This window comes from Gorilla gorilla, chromosome 21, assembly GCF_029281585.2.
Source record: "Gorilla gorilla gorilla isolate KB3781 chromosome 21, NHGRI_mGorGor1-v2.1_pri, whole genome shotgun sequence".
Lineage (NCBI taxonomy): Eukaryota > Metazoa > Chordata > Mammalia > Primates > Hominidae > Gorilla > Gorilla gorilla.
In genome coordinates this window covers 67,911,786-67,934,114 of record NC_073245.2, presented here as the reverse complement: position 1 = coordinate 67,934,114, position 22,329 = coordinate 67,911,786, and positions in this window count along the sequence as shown.

Below are 22,329 nucleotides of genomic sequence, written 5' to 3'. Positions count from 1 at the left end.
TTTAGGTCTTGCTTCTCTAAAGATAGAGAACAAAAAAAAGATGAATCAAAGGAAGAAAGTGACAAGGAGGAGGTTCATCCACCTTCCTAGGCTTTTGTATTCCTCTTGTAAAAGCACCAGCCTCTGATCAGAGAACCCCTTGGACTTTGTCCAAGGATCTGGGGTCCTTCCAGGCTCATTGACTTTGTACTTAACCTCTTTCTTCACAGTAGAATATGAACTCTAGAAAGTGGGGCCACTATCGTTAGCACTTTAATTAATTAATTAATTAATTTATTTATTTATTTATGAGACAGAGTCTCTTTCACCCAGGCTAGAGTGCAGTAGTGTGATCTTGGCTCACTGCAACCTCCATCTCCCAAGTTGAAGCGATTCTCCTACCTCAGCCTCCTGAGTAGCTGGGGCTACAGGGGCATGCTACCATGCCTGGCTAATTTTCATATTTTTAGTAGAGAGGGGGTTTTGCCATGCTGGCCAGTCTGGTCTCAAACTCCTGATCTCGGGCAATCTGCCTGCCTGGGCCTTCCAAAGTGCTGGGATTACAGGCATGAGCCACCATGCGTGGCCCTATCTTTAGCACTTTAGCTCCACTTCCCAGAAGAGCATTGAGATTTGATGAACACTCTTATATTTGTTTGCCTGAATGGAATAAAAAAAGTGTTGTATACATTAATGAATGAAGATCCATTGTGAAGGAGCAGAATTGACAAAGGGGGGATAATTAGGGCAAAGAATGGCTGCATTTCAATTTGATAAAAATGAAATGACTGATGCAGGAGGGGGTGGGCTTTCCACACTTGGATCCTATCATAATCTTCAAGTGCAGTTTCAAGATCATGTCAGCTTAAAAAAGTGGACATTTATCTTTCTCTTTCAACAGATCACTGATTAGATCAAATTAAATGGGACTATTTATTTCCCTGTATGGCATGGCTCCAGATGTGGAGTTGAAGAGGCAGAGTTCTTATCCCCTCGTGGTAATTTTCCAGCTATGAGATTCTGGGAAAATCACTTAAGCCTATCTGTGTAATGAGGTTCATAACACCTTGGCCTCCTATTGTGGAATCAGAAAGTTGTCTTCTTTTTGAGAAGAGAAATGGAGATTTCATTTTCTATCTTCTCCTGTCTCCATTCTTTCATCTTTTTTTGACTCAGCCTCGATGAAAGGAATCATAAGTTAGGCAAGGGATTTTGCAAAGAGGAAGCAATCCTGAAGACCTACAAATTATTTTTTATTCAGATACAGTGATGTGCAGCATCTTTCTCTATAATCAAGATAGAGAAGGATACAGAGTATTTAAAACCTGTGAATGAAATATGGGGCAAAGGTTTCAGGTAAAATGAAATTGCATTACGCTCAATTCCTTTTCATAAGTTAGATCATCTCCTGTTTTCTCACAGTCCATGTAAAGAAGATAAACCTTTTCAGAGCCACCAAACTCTTAGACTACACAGACTTGCTTAATCTTAATTCAGGACTCCAACCTTTATCCCCAAGACATGCGTTAACTCCAGAATTACAAAATGTGTCTTAGAGAATATGTATCATAAAACTCTGTCATAGGAAAATGTTCATAAAATTGATCTTATTATTCATATTTATGATAAATAGACTCACAACTTCCTCCTCCCCATCACCCTATTTCCTTGAAACCTATAGTGAGGGAGGAGGGCAATTCAGCTTGTATTAAAAAAATGACTCTAACATGCCATGAGCAATCCAGTCATTGCCAGAGCCTCTTAGTGTGGGTTCCCTTGCAGGCTTGTTGTAAAAATTGCATAGGATGATGGTTCCCCCAAACTGTTTTAAAACTATAAAATGAAAAACACATGTAAGTTTTGAATAATGTTATATTAATGGGTGGAATGAGCTTAGAGAAAAGGCAGGGAAAGGACAAATGCTAACATTTATCAACCATAGTCTTTGGAAGAAATCAAGACACTTTACTGACATTATCCCATTGACTATGATGGTCCTCAGATTAAGCCCCTTAGAAGCCCTTAGTATTATTATAAGGCTTATGACCTAACTTCCTACTTCATGCAAAGTTCAGAATAATCAATAGTACAAGCATGAGTGGATGTCCAACAAATTTCTTTCCCCCCATAAGTATTACTTAGACTTTTGAACATGGCAAAGTATTTCTTACCAAAAAAAAAAAAAAAAAAAAAATGCCCCTGGCTTTGTTGGTGCCCCAACTCTGTACTTCATCTTCCTGCTGGGGACTCCAGCACTGGATTTATATAATCTTCTAGATGGTGTAAATTAAATAGTAAAATCTATCCAAACTCATTTCTCTCTAGATTCCTTAATTCAAAATTACTTTCAAAAAGTTTGGGCATCTTCTAAGATTGATTTTTTTTTCCCAGCCCCAGTTTGGCTAAGTGAACCATTAAAAAGAGAAACAAATAGAACCAACATAACAAATTAAGACATGCTTCAGGCAACTAGCGCTTCTTTTTAACTCCCATCTGCCAAGCTCAGGTTTCTGAGGTGCAATGCAGTAACAGAATGTGGGTGTGATCTTTTAAATTTTTTCCTTTTTTCACCCTGAAGATCCATGTGCTTTCCTAATGAATGCATGACATAAGATTAGGACCCAATGCCCTAATGCAGTCAGAACTGGCATGTGAACTTGCACTCTGATGTCTGGGTCCTTCATGCACAGACTTAATTTGGGGAGCATAGACCTGATGCATTTTTCTTTTCTTCTTTTTTACCTTTGCTCAGGTGGGTCCCTGCACACAGCTGGCATATGCAAGACCCTGCTTGACACCGAGTATTGATGGTAGGGGCTGGAGACATATTCTTAGGAAGACTTAGGAAGAAGCAGCCCATTTGTTTCCGTAGGGTAATAAAGAACCTAGCAAGGTTCCTCCTGTTTCTGGAACACAGGTGCAGCTTATGCTTTCAGGCCTCATCTTGAATTAATTCAACACCTGCACTTGCAGAGCAATCAACATTTCTGTCAAGTCTGAGCCTGATGTATTGGAAGATAGGCTGTTTCCTTCTCTATAAGATGAAGGTGTTGGACTTCACCTTCCAGAGGCCTCCTCTAGCTCTGACACCTGTGAGATTTACGTTCTCAATAAATCCCTCAAACATTCTCCCTTCTGTATCTGGAAAAGATGTGTTTACCTCTGGCGACCTGGGTAAATGGCTGAAACAACCAGAGTTGTCTTTTAAGATGTAGGTTGAAGAGTGTTGTTTCCAAGCCTGTAAGTGTCTCCTGGCCTCCCAGCATACTTGGCATAGAAGCCAACTTCTCGCCAGTCCTCATGTCTGGACCTTGTCCCCGTTCTCCTCTGACACTTCATCTCTCACACTTCTAGCCCAGTCCAGTGGGCTTCTTTGCTCCACAATACAATACAAGCTAATATATTTTGGAGCAAGATTCTCGCCTTTGCTGTTCTCTGTGTGGAACACTTCTTTCTAAATGTTCTCCTGGCCAAGACTTTCTCCACCATTCAGGTCTCACCTCAAATGTCACCCCCACAGAGAGGCTTCTCCAGCTCCCCTGATGTCCAGGGAGGCATCCTTTCTCATAAACCTTTTTAAATTTTATGAATAGCCATTAACCAAAGCTGAAATTGTCTTGTTTATCTATTGTTTGTTTTCCCTATAAGAGTATATGGCAACAAGTAAAGACCTTGTCTTTGTTGCTCTCTCATTAGCAGATAGAAGAGAGTAGAGTAGGTGTCCAATAAATATACATAAAGTGGGCTAGGCGTGATGACTCATGCCTGTAATCTCAGCACTTTGGGAGGCCAAGGCAGGCGATCACCTGAGGTCAGGGGTTCAAGACCAGCCTGGTCAACATGATGAAACCTCATCTCTACTGAAAACACAAAAACTAGCCAGGTGTGGTGGTGCACGCCTGTAATCCCAGGTACTCAGGTGCCTGAGGCAGGAAAATCTCTTGAACCCAGGAGGAGGAGGTTGCCATGAGCAGAGATCATGCCATTGCACTCCAGCCTGGGTGAGAGAGACTGTCTCAGAAAAAAAAAAAAAATTACATGACAACAACATAGCAACTTATGTGTGTGTACAACTTCATGCTGGGTACTGTTCTAGGGATTTTTGTATATTGACTAATTGAACTATCAGCCTTATGAGATGGATACAGTTTACATTAAGTTGTTTTTGCATAGCTATAAAGAAACACTGGATCTAGAGGTCATTATCCTTAGCAAACTAACACAGAAACAGAAAACCAGATACTGCAGGTTCTGACTTATGAGTGGGAGCTAAATGATGAGAATACATGGACACATAGAGTGAAACAACACACGCTGGGGCCTATCCGAGGCGGGAGGATGGGAGGAAGGACAGGAATAGGAAAAATAACTAATGGATACTAGGCTTAATACCTGGGTGATGAAATAATCAGTACAACAAACCCCATGACACATGTTTACCTTTGTAATAAACCTGCCCATCCTGTACAGGTACCCCTGAACTTAAAAGTTAAAAAAAAGTATTACATTTTATTAATTTTTTTGAGACAGAATCTCACTCTGTCACCCAGGCCGGAGTGCAGTGTCACAGTCATGGCTCACTGCAACCTCTGCTTCCTTGGTTCAAGTGATTGTCTTGCCTCAGCCTCTTGAGTTGCTGGAATTACAGGTGCCCACCACCATGGCCAGCTAATTTTTAAAATATATTTTTTAGTAGAGCCGGGGTTTTACCATGTTGGCCTGGCTGGTTTTGAACTCCTGACCTCAAGTGATCTGCCCTCCTCGGCCTCCCAAAGTGCTGGGATTACAGGCATGAGCCAAAGTGCCCAGTCTGAATTTTATTTTAGATTTTACAAAAAGAAATAACTGAGACTGGGTAATTTATAAAGAAAGGAGGTTTAATTTATAAAGAAAGTAGTTTGGCAGGCTTTACAGGAAGCATGGTGCAGGCATCTACTCGGCGTCTTGTGAAGCCTCAGGGAGCTTGCGGTCACGGGGGAAGGCGAAGAGGGAGCAGGCGTGTCACATGGTGAAAGCACAGGGGCCAATGAGAGAGAGAAAGAGTGGGAAGGGAGGCACCATGTACTTTTAAACAACCAGATCTCATGGAAACCCAGAGTGAAAGCTCACCTGTCACCCATGGGATGGCCCAAGCCACCCATGATCCAAACGCTTCCTACCAACCAGGCTCCACCTCCAACACTGGAGATTACAATTCAACATGAGATTTGGGCGGAGACAAATATCCAGACGAGATCACAGTTATTGTTCCCATTAACAGTTCAGGAAATGGAGGAAGAGAGAGGCTGATTGACTTCCCAAATGTTTTTAATGACATGGCTAAATGAACTCCTCTATGGCTTTATATTTTCTGGGTGGGACTTAAACAGCCATTCGAAAACATCTTTGGAGAATGCGATCTGGAAACTTGGAGCTTTTACTGTGTTATGATTGTCCCCACTAATGTGAAAAAGCTCACAATTCCTTCTTCAGGTAATTAACAAAGCCTATTGAGAAAGTCAGTTTTGCTTTTTGTTTTTAATTCTCTACATCTCCTCACCTCTCGAGAATTAGAGCAGGAGTTATACACGTAAATAGCATCATGTCACTTGGTGAGCACCTGAGACTATCAGGGACAGGATTTTTCTTTTCATTTTTTAAAAATCATACCCTTAAACCCTGTACAATTAATAAAGTACTCTCAATATGTTAAGATTAATAAAGTAAATATTTTACAAGCTGATTTTCTTTTATTAGAATGAGGGATTCAGAGTAACATGAACCCTACTGGCTTTATTGAAATATTAAAACATATAAATAATATATATGGAGACAGACTCACAGAAGATATGAAATCTTCAGAACATTACATATATAAATTATATACACTATTTGATTCTAGAAGTTTAATGTGTTAGAAAATATTCATCTCACTCTTCCATGTTTAGCCCATCCTTATAGGATTCGGGGAAGGGAGGTTAACATGAATATGGAGAAAGGAAATTAGGATTTCGGACTGCCAGTTTTAGCAAAGAACAAAACCAACTATTGTCCTCAAATCAGCCAGACATGTTATTCAGGAAAACAGATGCATTTTTATGAGAGGCCATAAGACAAGTTCTATTGCTATAATAAAAAAAAAAAGTCAAGCTAGATTGTGTCTTATTACCCTCCCCTGCCCCAATTCCATGCATTTCCTTTGTTAACAGTTGAAACCCTTGAAATTCCTTGTTTCATGCTTGATTCCCCTCTAGGCCTGAAGCTTAAAGAGGACAATGTCATTGCCTGGCTTACTATTGTACCCAGCAGACATACATAGCTGTGTGACCTTAGCCTCATTCCTGAACCTGTCTGTGCCTCAGCATTCTCAATTGTACATCAGAGGTAATAAAGGTAGTTAACACATAGGATTATAATGAAAAATAGGTATGTCAATGCACATACACTTAGAACAGTCCAGACCCCCAGCATAAAACTCTAAGTTTTAGCTGTTATTTTCACTAGAATGTAAGTTACTTGAGAAAAGGGACTTGTAAGTTTGTTTGCTGCTGATTCCTCGGCGCCTATAACCGTGCTTTGGATGTAATTGGCACCTAGCTAATAATTCTTGAATACATCAGTTACTAAATTATTATTTCAGATCCTTCATAATTAGATTTTAGTCCTGTGTTGCAGTATGGTAGAGTACACACACACACACACATACTTTGTCTCTCTCTCTCTCTCACACACACACACACACACACACACTCCTTTATTTTCATGATTCTCAGTATAGAAACTTTTGATTAATTACATTGGCCAGCAATTGCGAGGACAACCAAATAGCACAAGGTGTCCTCCCAGCACTGGACATCTGGGAAGGTGGACCATTTGCCTTTAGCTTTCAGCTGCCTTTGAGCTCTGCCTCTGGCCAGTTCCCTAGATGTTTATGCTCTGGATCAAAGCCATAGTTTGTTTTCATTTTGCAAGGGGGGCATTGCAACTTATCACAAGGATTGCAGCAGGGAAGTAAATAGCCCCTCACCTTAAATGCCAATTTATTGTTCCCACTCTGTCACACTTGATTAAAATACGGAGTTTGCCTCCAAGGCTGAAATCAGCTTTTCATTTTGACTGACTGCCATCCAGGTCTGAAAAATAGCAGCTCGTTTGTTTCAATATTTACCACATCCATTCAGAAGAGGTTTACATTATTGCCAATTAGGACTTAATTGTTATCCATAACTCAAACATTTGTGGCTGTTTACGGAGAAAAGCCATCATTCTCTTTTTACCACCGTGACTTCCACTACCCTTAGACCCTTGCAACATGAGTGGAGAAATTTCTTTTCCTTAAGATGGGGCTGGCTGAGAATGTCATACTCTCTTCCGTTATTAGTTTCCGGATGTGGCTGAAGGCAAACAGTAATTGCCCGGTTTAATGGAAGATGGTTAAGCCTGTGTTGGACATCTGCTGTCGTTGCCTCCCTAGTCTGCGTTTCCCAGTATTCTGCCAGCAGAAACGTGAGTTGACTTTGGAGGCATTCTGCGTTGCATGGATTATTGCATATCCTCTGGGCTGGGCTCCCAGCTTTTCCTATAGTCCCCTATAGCATGTTCTCAGGACAGCAGTTCTCAATGCAGAGTGATCCTTTTGAAGTATGTCAGATCATATGACTCCTCTGTTTCAAAGCCCCCAACACCTACATGTCTCCCTTAAAGGCCAGTATCTATGCAATGGTTCAGAGTCTTGCACATCTCTGTCCCTCCTCACTGTTCTGAATTGACACCCTATCACTCTTCCCTCATACATTCTGCCCCTGCCATGCTGACCTCACTGCTGTATCTCAATCTTCCCAGGCTCATTCCCACCTCTGGGTCTTTGCTCTTCCTTTTTCCTTTGCCAGGAACCATCTTATTCCAGGAATATCACTGGCTTGCTCCCTCATGTCCTTCATGTTTTGTAAGAAATAGATCTTCCAGAACCACCTTGTTTAAGAAAGGACTCTCCGGTGTCTATTCCCTTGCTCTATCTACTTTTTCTTCAATATCACTTATCACTTGGCATATATTTATTTGCATACTGTCTGCCTCTTCTTCAAAGATATAAATTCCAGCAAGATAGGGATGCATTAGGTTTATTCTTATAGCCAGTGTCATTGTTATTTCTCCCTTTCTTTCTGTTAATCTCATCTCTGCCTGTCTTTCAGGTATTCGATGCTCACACATCAATCCCTGGCTTCCCAGTGTCCCTCAGCAAACATCCCCTTCTCCTGATGCAAAATAACCTCTCTTCTATTGTTATTATCCCACATGGTTCTATTTCAGTGCTCATGGCATTGAGCAAATTCACTCCAAGGTATGAGAGTACTTGCAGGTGAAACATTTTTTGTTATATCCAGATTCATATCTCATTGGTGGAATTTTAGGCAACCTGTCAAAATTGTATGTTTGTAGCGGATGCTTAGGAAATCAAGAGATTTCATAGAAAAATCCAATTCTCAGTTCTCCTAAACATTGGACAACTTGCCAAAGTTCCTCCTGGCATCACTGCCTGGAGCTGACGCTCATCTGGCCCTTTGGATAAGAAGTGGATTCTCCCCACAGTCCCCAGCAGGCCCCTTCAACTCATGTATATGTTCCTGTGTCCATGTATATGGAATGTGTCCCAGACTTGGTGTAGGTGAGCTGAAATATCTTATCCTCTATCTTTGTGAATGCACCCAAACACAGTGCCAGCATGAGTAGACATCCCTCCCGTCCATGTGCACAGCTGGCTGATCACAAAGTGAGCCTGGTGAGTCTAGTTTTTTCTCCTATTCTGACAATCTTGAAAGTACTTGTTCTGTGCCACTTAAAAAGAAAATACTGATGTCCAGTCCAGTCCCAGACCAATTAAATAGAAGCTTCTGGGATCTGGGGTGCCCAGCATCGGTAATTCTCTGATGGTCTTAGACATTTCTAAATATGCAGTGAAGTTTGAAGACTGCCATGAAAATGTTCATTCCTGATTTCTATTGCAGGAGAGTGTGTCATTCAGTTAGGGTGGCCTGGGGTGGGCTTGGCCTAAGGTTAAGCCTAAGACAATTCTGGTGACCAGAGAGGGAACATCGCCAATCTTTACATTGTCCCAGCTATTGTGACCCTGGGATTCTCACCATCTGGGTGAGAACAGCAGCTTGAGTTGGCTGACCTTTCTCTTGGGGTGTGTTTGTCCTTATTGGAAAAATAAAAGGATATGAAACACAATGGTGGAGAAGAAAATTAAACAGCACAGCTAGTTTCTGAACAGGAGACCCTCTCCTTTGTCTAATGGGGTCCTAAGAGAACGTAACTTTTAGACATTATTATTTTTGCATTTGACTTAGTACTAGATTTTAAAGCCTTTATTCAGAACAAGTTTTCTCTCAATCTAGAGAATCAAGCCTGAGAAATTTACTGGATAATATGTGCCAAACTTTACCAGTAACTGAACACCATGATTTCCTTTTCTTTCTCTGAGTTAAAATTTATAGCACCCTCCTAAAATGATTCCTGGCTGCCAGATATGTTTGAGAAAATGTAGTTGATGGCAAATGCCTACTGCCCCAGAACTAGAAGAGAGATCGCTTATCTTCAGAGACCTGAGAGGTGGTGGGAGCATCCCCGGGTCATGCCCTACTGGCTTTCCATCTTTAACAGGCAGTTTATTGCAGGTGAATTTCAGAAAACTATCCTTCCAAGATTGTTGTCATTGCTGTGAAGTGCTTCCACCTGCTTTGGGGCCATGGAAGAGAAAACTTCCAAGTATCTTTATGTTAACTGATTTTTCCAGTGGACCACAATTCACAGAAAAACCTGCTTATGGGCCAAGCCTGGAGAACGATCAATGGGACAAGGAGGAGAAAACTTACCTCTATTTAATCAGCTCCACGTTTCTGACAAATGTGAAGAGCAACTGTGAATACAGCTCGGCTGCTTAATTCCAGACTGTTTTATGTTGGAGCATCACTCTTCTCTCCAAAACTTTGTCAAGATCGTTTTACCAAGAGCACTTGCTGGAAAGCCTTTTTGGAGAAAAAGGCAAATAACGTATTCTGTGAGGCAGTAAAGCAGCCACTTAGAGACACAGTACTTTGATTATACTCTTTGAAAGAGACAGAGAATTAGATTTTAACAACTATTCCAAATCTCTCACCTAAGGGGTAGAATTATAAAAGAGCTCCGCATCACCCTTGTTATTACTACATATTTGGACAAGGGAAAAATTCAAAATAAAGTTATTTATCAAAAGTGGCTCATTTTTTCATAAGGCTGTGCAATATGTGATTTGTTAGCACAAATTGGAGTGTGGAGGGCATGTGTGTGGAATTTGGCCTGAGGGATTCTCCTAATGGTTTAGGCAACAGATGAGTGTCCCTAGATTCACTAGTTTCCTTAAATAAACCACGGAAGCTTTAGAGGAAAGGTTTCTCTTATTTTTTCTTCCCAATTTGTATTTTAGGGTCAGGGATTCTTGTGCAGGTTTGTTATATAGGTAAATAGGGGGTTTGGTGTACAGATGATTTCATCACCCAGGTAATAAGCATAGTACCGCATAGGTAGTTTTTCAATACTCAGCTTCTTCTTCCACTCCCCACACCACCAGGCCCTGGTGTCTATTGCTCCCTTCTTTGTGTCCATGTGTAGTCAATGTTTAGCTCCCACTTATAAGTGAGAACATGCAGTATTTGGTTTTCCGTTCTTGCGTTAATTCACTTAGGATAATAGCCTCTAGCTTCATCCATGTGGCTGCAAAGGACATGATCTCATTCTTTTTTATGGCTGTGTAGTATTCCATTGTGTATATATGGTACATTTTCTTTATCCAGTCCACCATTGATGGGCATTTAGGTTGATTCCATGTCTTCGCTATTGTAACTAGTGCTGCAATGAACATACAAGTACATGTGTCTTTTTGGTAGAGTTATTTATTTTCTTTTGTATATATACCCAGTAATGGAATTGCTAGGTCAAATGGTAGTTCTCTTTTGAGTTCTTTGAGAAATATCCACACTGCTTCCCACAGTGGCTAAACTAATTTACGTTTTCACCAGTACTACATAAGCATTCACTTTTCTCCACAACCTCACAAGTTTCTATTATTTTTTGGCTTTTTAATAATAACCATTCTGACTGATATGGGATGTGGATTTTTTTTTTTTTTTTAGATGGAGTTTCGCTCTTGTCACCCAGGCTAGAGTGCAATGGCACATTCTCAGCTCACTGCAACCTCCACCTCCTGGGTTCAAGTAATTCTCCTGCCTCAGCCTCCTGAGTAGCTGGGATTACAGGTGCCTGCCACCACATCCAGCTAATTTTATTTTATTTTTTTGTATTTTTAGTAGAGACAGCGTTTCACCATGTTGGCCAGGCTGGTCTTGAACTTCTGACCTCAGGTGATCCACCCACCTCAGCCTCCCAAAGTGCTGGGATTACAGGAGTGAGCCACCATGCCTGGCCTCTTTGCCCATTTTTAATGAGATTGTTAGGTTTTTGCTTGCTAATTTTTTAAGTTCCTTATAGAATCTGGATATTAGACCATTGTCAGATGCATAGTTTGCAAATATTTAGAAAAAAGGTTTCAAATGGAGTCTCCTTCTATTCTCAGATAATTATTATTAAAGAGCTTGCTGGCCAGTGGAGAGTCTTAGAATAATTTTCTGAATTTATTTTTGTGTCCATGGCATACTAGTATAAGACTTGATAATGGTAATATATAATTGCATTCTAACCTAAATAAATAATATTCTTAGAGTGTGCTGGTGAGTAGGTGAACCACAAAGTAGAATACAAAATCATCTCAGCCTCAAGAAGAGCCTCATTCAGTGGAAGAAATAAGTGCAGCGATCGTTTTTTTTTCCTTTTCTTTACCCAGTCCTTTTTCTAGAAATGGTACCGCTGCCTCCATCACCACAGCTAGATAAGTGTAGCCCAGCATTGAGTTATAACATGATTCTGGTACCTTTTTAAATAGTTAATTGTTCAAGCATGAGCACCTCATTCTTGTTGAGCAAATGAGTAATTTTCCTTTGAATTTTGTTTTTTGAGACAAAAAAGGAGTTGTCTAAAGTAATAATAGTCATGCATGCGTTCATCCGACAACTTACTAACTGCAACCTGCTGCTAACAGTGCAAGAGGGAAAAAGGAAAGAAGATCTCTGCTTTCATGGGGCCAGTGGTGTGCTAGTGGGCCAACTCACTGGGAAAATAAAAAAAAAAAAGTCCTTACTTGTAGCATTTGCCAATTTCCATGTTGCAAGTATATCCGCCATGACCAATTTCAAGCTTCAAGTGTAAAACCAGCTCACGAAATTCCTCATATTTGACAATCAGCTCTCATGAGCCTGTATGAGCTAGCAGTAGCCCACCACTGCATGGGGCCCACACGCTAGTGGCAGAAGACAGGAGTTACAAGGGTAAACTAATAGATAAACAAGATACTTTCAGGTTTGGATAAATTCTATAAAGTAAATAAGCAGTGGAATAGAATATAAATAATCAAATGGAAACCGATTGTTAATTATTCAGGGATTTTGTGAGCCACCCATTGCACAGACTGAATACCCAGTAGTACATACCTAGGGAAGTCCTCTCTTAAGAGTAACTATTTGAACTGAATTATAATGATGGAGAAAGCAGCTGCTATGCAAAGTGCACGCCAGGCAGAGGGCATAGTGAATGCAGATGATTTGTGGCAAGAAAGAGTTCAATGAGTTTGAAAAATAGAGAGGTCAGTGTGTGTTTGTAGGGAATGGGGGTGAATAAGTGAAATTAACAGAAAATCAGTGGAGCTGCCTCACATTGTAGAGTGGGGAAGAAAGGGGAAAGGGGGCAGGAAAGAGAGGAGAAGAATGAAGCATATACCAATAGAAAGACCTAGATTAATAATGGAGGCAGCATTCTCACAACATTTGAGTTCCTCATTCTGGGTGTTTCTGAAGCCCTGTTGATTGCCAGCCTGGTCTATAGGTATCAGTAATCTTTAAAATAAATTCCTGCTCCACTTAGTATTTGGTGACTTGTTATCAAAAGAGTTGTAACACAGCGTGTGTGTTTTGGTATACACTTGCACACATGTACACACTTTTTTCCCTAAGATTTAAAAAAGTTATAGTAATCCTGTTGGCAGATGATGCATTTACAATCTAAACCCAGAAAAGTGTATTAGTAGTGCCTAAAGGTTCTTTTCTGTATCTGGGTTTGTCACAGTACTTAACATACTTCATCTCACAACAAGGGCTCAGAAAAGAGTTAATAAAAGAATGAATTAGGACTCAATTATGCCTAGAGCAGTGGTCATCGAATATGCATCAGAATTAGCCTTGTTAAAAATGCAGGTGGAAGGACTTTGCCTTCTGGGATTCTGCACCTTGAACAAACACACTAGAGATCCTGATGCAGGAAAACTGAGGGCCACATAGTAGGCTTGGGTTTAGCCTAACTGGCTGGAAAGGCAGAGACAGAAGACTGAGAATTCCTCAGCGTGTTATCCTTCATGAGGCATCATGGTCTCACAGAAATAAAATCTGCGGCCCCAGTTTTGCAACGTAATTCCTGGATTTGGAGAAGCCATTTTCTGTTTGTTGGGCATCACTTCTCTTATGCATCAAGCTAGAGAGTTTGGTGATCGCAGCTGCTCCTTCCCGTTCTGTCCTTCCTTGACTTGTGGTGATCTTAGAAAATGCATCTATCTGCCCTGTGCTGTAGTTTCTGACACTAGCACTGACACTGTAGCCATGCCACTCAGAACTTGTCTTCCTTAGGTGATGGTTGGTAGAATATTGAAGAGAAAGCATCCCCTCAGAAATGGTTATTTTGTCTTAGAGCTTGGTCAGGTTGTCATTACCTCTGAAGCCACCGTGCCCAGCCCTCAATACTATTTTTCTTATGACATCAACCACTACATGATTAGTGGATGAGTAGATGATGGTCATATCAAAGCCAATCTCATTGATAAGAAATTTAGAATTTCTTCTAACAACAGTGTTATGACAAATTCGCAACATCAGTTCAATAGAAAAGGATCTTAAGATTGTGAAATTGAATTTATAGGCTCTCAAAAATATTTGCTGAACTAAATTAACATTGGAGGAGTTCCAGACTATTGAGTATGTCTTCCCAGCATTACATTCTTCTGTCACACATTAATCAGGGACTTGCATTGTTATCAGTGGATTCTTCGGGACACTTATCTACCTAAACCTTTTTGTGCACTACAGCATTACTGCCTTGCTCTTCTCTATTTATTGACAGGCAAAATCAGGGGCCATCCAAAAAGTGAAAGTCAAAAAAGTTTCACAGGAATTTTCTATAAATTATAATTAAAAATATGTCACCTCGGTCTTTTAATGTGGTTGCGTTAATTGTGTGTATTTTGCTTGTATTACATGAGAGAAGTTTAGAATTTTAATGTAAGTAGTTAAACATAATCTTCCAAAGAGAACAATGTAATTCAGGGAAAATTAATTCAGCTTTTACATGAATGAAAGGTTAACAAAGCAAGCTAAACACCACTCACCACAAGATGTAATTTGTAAATTCTGGACTCCAATAATTACACAAGTCTTCATGTCATAAGAGCATTTTCATTCATTTTTACATTTTTTCCATACATTAAACTATCTTCTAGGGATTTGGGAATGAGGACATTGCAAGTGTTGAAAATAAATAAATCATTGTTAAATACCCAGTTATTTGATTTACCATTTCTTTCATGGCAGAATATACATAGTTTACTTTGCCCATGCATGGAATTCATTTAATTTAACAGCACAATAAACATTTATAAAAGCATTAATATTTGATTACAAAGTTATATTGTTATTATAATGTCATTTCTTTTCAAAATATATTGGCTTTATCATCTCCTGGAATTACCATTTTGAGAAAAAAAAGTAAATTTCCTGCATATGTTCTAATACAGAAGGCAGGTATCAGTCATACTTACAGTTTTAGTGATAAAGTTAAAAAAAAAAAAGAAAAACCTATCATTACTTAGAGCTTCAGAACAGTTAATGTACTTTTATATCAAAAGAATGTGCGTCAATTCAGTTAAACGTTGATTTCAGTCATTGAACTCAAGTCAGTCAAGCCAGTTGCTTGTATAGCCTGAAGTGATTTTAAGTGACTTGACTAATAAACTCTACCAACTTCTATATTGTAGCTTTAATGAATTTTGAAAATGATGTTTAAAATAAAATGCTTTATATTATATTTTATCCATTTATAATATATTTGCTTTCCACATATGTTAAAAGATGTGCCATAATTAATCAGAATTATTGGGAAAGTAGTCTTTCCCAAGGAAATATCTACTTAGTTCAAGACTCACCAGCAAAGATTTTTTTTTGTTTCAAATTATATTGTGAAAAGATTCTTCCAATTCATTCATTTACTCAAAAAAATTCCTGTTAAGCATATGTTATGTTCCAGGCACTGGTTCGGGCATTTAGGATACACTGGGAAGTAAAACAGGCAACACTCCCTGTCCTGGGGAAGCTGCCACTTTCCAGAGAAACACAATAAACATAACAAATTAGTAAATTATATATATTTTTAGAAGGTGATATGTACTAGGTCAAAAAAACCGTTAGGCATGGTTAATGGGAATCAGCCATGCTGAGGGTGTATAAATGATGATTGCCACATGGAATATCGTCACCAGGGTAAGCCTTATTGAGATGGTGCCATTTGAGTGAAATTCTTTAGGAGGTGAAGAGGCAAGCTCTGTGGGTGGATATCTAGGGGAAGAAGGTTGTAGCAATGGGAAAGGCAAGGCCAAGACCATGAAGTAGATATGTGCAAGGATTCAGTGTGAATAGGCATGTTTTCTTGCATATAATAGACAACATGAAGCTGCAGTTTAGTGACCAAGAGTTCTAGAAGGCTTCAAGACAATTTTAAAAAGAATGTTCAGGCTACATATTTGAAAGATCAAAGAGGTGGGTTTGAATTTACACTGACTCTGACAGATATCCTGTTGGCCCATCTTATAAATAAATAACCTAATATTATTTTGTCATATATTTTATATATATAGTCTAAGGATAAAATTATGTGGTAAATTTATTCTAGATAGTCAGATTCTGGTTCTGTTTTAAACTGCTGAGTATGATTAGTTGGATTCTTGTAAACTGAGATTTTACTGCATTGTAATGTTTAGAATGTGCTTTTCAAGACCTATTTTTCCTAAAAATGATTCTATAGGATTATTGGTGAAACTAAAAATAAATTGCAATCACATTTTGCCTTGACCATTCTGTAGAATCTAAGCCAGTTAATCCAACAAAATTTAGTTTTTAGCTAACACTTATATTTTAATCATTTAAAGTATAATTATTATGAGTACCTACTATATACTTAGCACATACTGAAAATTTTAAGGAATCCTTAAAATAATTTGACACAACTTTTGCCCTCAAGGTGACTAGACTGGCATTTGTGAAATAAAAATGGAGCAAAATGACATCTTTAAAAGAGTAGAGCATGAACAAATGCTGTCAACATTTATAGGAGGGAGATGATTGAAAAATATATCTTGGCAGAGAAGCTTCTTGGAAGAGAGACAAGTTGAACTGGATATGAAATTAATTGGGAGGTTGCATTATATTCATTACACTCATCTACTTTCGTATAAATTAGTGGGCCAGAGACTGTGGTAGCCAGCCTTCAAGATGGTCCCCAGCAATCTCTGCTTCCTGGTAGTCACACCCTTCTGTAGTACCTTCCCACATTGTACCAGGGTTGGTGTGTGTGACCAATAGAATACAATGGAAATGATGGTGTGTCACTTGTGAGATGAGGTTATAAAGGCCACTATAGCTTTTCTCTCCTCCACCTCTCAATGTCTCTCTCTGATTGCTGGTTCAAGCTAACAGTCACGTGTGTGAACCACCTTGAAAGCTGAACCTCCAGCCTCAGTCAAGCCTTCAGATGAGTCCAGCTCTGGTCATCAAATGGACTGCGATCTCAGGCAGGATCTCGTGCCAGAGCTACCCAGCTAGGCTTCTCCTGAATAACTGATCCCCTCAAACTGCATGATTTAAATGGCTTTTTGTTTTGTTTTGTACTAAGTTTGGGATAGTTTTTTTACATAGCCATAGATAACTAATATTGGAGCAAGTAGCGCTTTGACTGTACCAGTTGTATCTGGCTATAAAACAAAACTGTTCAGAAACATTGGATTCTCCTCCTCCTATACCTCTTAAGGCACAAGAAGAATTTAAGTAGTAACAAGAGAGACACTCTTTTGGCTGCTAAGATGTGTAGTGAAGCAAACACAGTTGTAGTCCACCTAAGCCAGGATGATAGTTAACATCTGTGGGAAACTCTTTTAAAACAATGCAGATAATTGAGCAAAACTGAAGCCCATTCAAGGCTCTTGAAGTTCCCATATACATTTCCAGATCAACACCACCAATAAAGCAGTAACACCTCAATAATAACTACCATTTATTTAAAAGGTAGTATGTTCTAGGCACTTCACGCAGTACTATACAAATAATACACTATCTTATTTCATCTTCCAATACTTGTATGAAGTAAGTGCTAGTGCTGTCACTATATACGTGAATGAGGCAAATAAGATTTAGTGCAGTGTCTCTCAAACTGAAATGAGATTAAGAATCATCTAGGGGGCTTATTTACAATGCAGAACAAAATTTAGCAGATCTGAGATTTTGGGATTTTTAACAAGCTTCTGAATCCTGCCCATGCTGCTGGTCAAAGAACCAGATTTTTGAGAAGTGAGTGGTTCGAGGTTAAACAATTTGCCGGGAGTTCAAAATAGTAACCATTTATTGAGGGTCAGCCTTGTTCCAGTACCTTATATACATTTCTCTTCTAAATCTCTGTGAAAATGGAGATGTTATTGTCTCCACTTTGTGAATTATAAAACTGAGGGTCACAGAGAATAAAAATATTTTAAAATAAATTTAAAATAATTTTCCCAAAGGTAACAGTCATTTAATAAGTAAGTACACTTGAATCCAAGTTTTTATAACTGCAAATTTCACATTTTTCTACCATGTCACATATAGGAAAAAACAATTGAGTACCAAGAAAGATGTTTGTTGAGAAAAATAGACATAATGTAAAAATAAGAGTAACAACGATAAAGTCAGGATGATACTTAGGCTCAAACATGCTTCTATACAGCAATGATGCCTCGAAGACTTACTTTGATCAAATATTTTGGCGATTGCCTTTCCTTGTTCTTATTTCTAGGTATTATGGGATTTAGAGTGGGATGGGGGATAGGCATCAAGAATTTTCCTCAAAATTACAAACAAAAACAAAAAAAACCCCAAACTGATCATTTGCATGGGGAATGCCAGCTGGGGAGAAGGGAACATATGCTTATATTCAGGAAAAGTTTCACAGGATGTAAAAAGAAACCATCTGCTTTTTCTTTTTGTTCTTGTTTAAGAACAGCTTGTGTTTGCAACTCACAACTTAAAACATGGTAATAACCTACAGGACTTTGTGAAGCATGAACTGTACCGCTTTTTTTTTTCTCATTTTTCCTGCTTATTTTTTTCACTTGATGTTTGCAGAAAGCAGACTGCAAAGAAGATATTTGCATGTTGCAACTTGGATAATAAAATTCTTCTGATCGCAGCCTGAGTCTGCTTCTTTTGGGTTTTCTGGGCATTCCAGGATCCTGCAATGAAATCCAACCAATGTGAATCAAACGTAATTCTCAGCTTAGCTATAAGAAACACCTCAGGCTAAGACTGTGCCTCGGGGCACCTCCTGCTCAACCTGTGCAGAAAAGCACTTCTGTGACCCTGCTTTATCTGCACAGCACCTGGTAGGGACTTGGAAATTGTTTTTGAAGGAAAAAAAATGCAGTTTTATATGTTTACTCTTCTCATTAGCATTCATCTCTGTGGCTTTGATGTGTGCCTTCTTTCACTGCTGAAGTTTTCTTAATGTTTCAGACATCACCACTTCTTAAGTGCCAACTAGTACATACATCTACCATTCCTAAGAGATGGAAGGCAACACTTCCCAGTGGAAAGGGCCTTAATGACCTTATTGGGTCAGCAATTAAACACTGCAAAATGAGTAAGATGAACTAGACTGGGTGAGAATCTTGGCTCCTCCGCTTATCAGTTCTGTGGCCTCAGGGAAGTTACTAAATGCTTCTCGATCTCAGTATTCTCATCTGCACTGAGGGAATAATAATAATACCCACCTGGGATCTTTATGAAGGTTCAGCAAGTTTATGAGAAAGTGCTCAGTCAAGGTAGTATCTTTGAGCACAGCAAGCTCTTGTGGGATAAACCAATACATGTGGGAGGAAATTTCCTAAATTTAATAACAACTTAACATGTTTTCCTGCAAAGTAAAACACCGTGCATATACATACACAGTGATGTTATATGCATAAATGTATAAATATATGCATATCTTCTCGATATATGTACACATATGTATATATGTGTATATGTACACATGTATGTATATATGTGTATATGTACACATGTATATATGTATATATGTATATATGTGTATATGTACACATGTATATATGTATATATGTGTATATATGTATATGTGTGTGTATATATATATATATTAGACATACAATTTATTAAACGCTTCTCAAATGGGAATTGTAAAGTCTGTCCCTGAGTTTCTCAGCATTTGCCCTACTGACATTTAGGTCTAGATTAATCTTTATCCAGGGGGCGTCCTGTGCATTGGAGGATGTTTTGCAAGAACTCTGGCCTCTTACCCATTCAATGCCAACTGTATATTCTTTCCATTTTGATAACCAAAAGTGTCTGCAGATAGTGTCAAATGTCCCTTGGAAGTTAAATTAGGCTTGGTTACTGCCAATCTAATTGATATTGCCCATCTTTAAAATCTCCAGGATTTTTTTTTTTTGAGATGGAGTTTTGCCCTTGTCACCCAGGTTGGCATGCAGTGGCGTGATCTCAGCTCACTGCAACCTCCGCCTTCCAGGTTCAAGTGATTCTCCTGCCTCAGCCTCCTGAGTAGCTGGGATTACATGTGCCCACCACTACGTCCAGATACTTTTTGTATATTTAGTAGAGACAGGGTTTCACCATGTTGGCCAGGTTGGTTTTGAACTCCTGACCTCAGGTGATCCACCTGCTTCAGCCTCCCGAAGTGCTGGGATTATAGGCGTGAGCCACCACACCTGGCCAGGATCTGTTATTCTGAGTTTTGATGAGAAGAACCCAAAGAATACACAGATATGTTCAGATATCACAGTGGAAAAAATGTCTGCTTTTCTGATTTCTACATAAGCTTCAAGGAACAAATTCAAACTTCACTCTTCATATATATGACCAGTAATGCAGATGTGCTAAGTTTATTAGAAAGGAATCATCGCAAACTCATTAAGCAGTCAATTTGCTGTCTCTTTGTATGAACCTCCTTTGAATTAAGATATTATCTTCTTAATAGGTGGTGGACAGAGTAGCTCAAAAGTGTACACCAGACTAGTGGATTGTCTTTAGAATTGGAAAATTACAGAAAAAAACAAGGATTAAAATTATTTTTGGAGCGATTTTAAAATATTTAATGTTTTAATATTGCATGTTGGAGGTGGCAGCAAAGTTTTTATCAGTTTGTAGATATCAGTGCAATATTCATTAGCTTTTCTAAAGGTTATTTTAAAATTAATTATCTCAGTTATTTCTTGTCTTCTGCTAGCTTTTCAATTTGTTTGCTCTTGCTTCTCTAGTTCTTTTAATTGTGATGTTAGGGTGTCGATTTTAGATCTTTCCTGCTTTCTCTTGTGGGCAGTTAGTACTATAAACTTCCCTTTAGACACTGCTTTAAATATGTCTCCGAGATTCTGGTATGTGGTGTCTTTGTTCTCATTGGTTTCAAAGAACTTATTTATTTCTACCTTCATTTCGTTATTTACCCAGTAGTCATTCAGGAGCAGGTTGTTCAGTTTCCATGTAGTTACGTGGTTTTGAGGGAGTTTCTTAATCCTGAGTTCTAATTTGATTGCACTGTTGTCATAGTGGCACATGAAAAAAAAATATATCAAGCTCCCATTAAGTTTTTTTTTTAGTCACTTCTATTTATGTCTTTCTAAGTAGTGTAACTAGTGGACTTTTCTGTCAATGCAAAGTTTTATTTTATTTTGTTAATATGCAAATGAGTCATGTTATACAACGTGAATAATAAACAGAGTTGTGGTCAAAATATTATGGTATTACCATACTTTGACTTAATCTTTCAGTTTCAGAAACATAGTCATGATAGACGAAATGTCAAGCAAGAAATACCAGCAGAGACATAGCTAGGCTTGGAAACAGAATGAACATCTCATGCTGAGCTCCTGGTCTGGATGCAGGCAGCCCTGGCTGGGAAGACAGTGCCTGCAGGTCATTAGGTTAAAAATATGAAGGTAGGAAAACAGAGGCGTGCTTATGGCTTAGAGGATAGAGTTGGGATGGGACTGCTCTGTAAACCCACTAGAAGAAACTCTGCAGATTGTTGCCAGGCTTATGATTTCAGAAAGCTGAAGACCTAGGGAAATATGAGACTGCAGTCTTAGCCTTGAAACCAAGTCTCAAACGAAATCACCCGATTCAGTGGCTGGAGATGGGGTGTCCTCTTTGTCTCTACAAAATTGGAATCTCAAATTGCCATTAAAAGGCCAATGCCAGATAGGAGACTCAGAGGGTTGGTGGAGGCATAAACAAAAGTAGTGTGTGTATGTGTGTGTACATATGTGTGATCACCAAGGGAAAGTGAAAAATAAGTAATTCATTCCAAAGTTTTCGTATGTATGTGCAGTGAGTGCAGATGTGCTATGTTAGAATGGTTTGTAAATAAAGCACAGGAAATTAATGCCAAGGAGGCTGCAAAATAAGCAATTAGAACCATTAGACCAACCCATCTGGAAAAACTTAACCTAAGGCAACAACTATTCTTTGAATGTGGACACGTGTCAGGCACTGTTCAGGATGCCTTGCGCGGATGGAGCTTTTTGTCTTAGGTATGTTTAAGAAACTCAAAGACTTATCTGCAGAAACTGTGTCCATGAGGAAGAATAAGAGAGTATAAAATAAGATGCAATGAAACAGGAAATGCGGAAATAAAATGTTAGACATTAGAAGCATAATCCTTCAAATGAGGCATGCGGTGAATGGCCAAATTCTAGAATGGACATTATCAAAAAGAGAATTAGTATTGCCGATATTACTGAGAATTCACCATCATATATGACAAAGAGGTTTAAGACTATGAAAAACCAGTTAGGTGTTATGAAGACTGAGAGATTCCGACACATGTATGTTGAAGGGTAATATTAATAAAAAAGATACAAATCGTAATTCTCATACAGTTGATAAATGAACATATTAAAGATTTTAT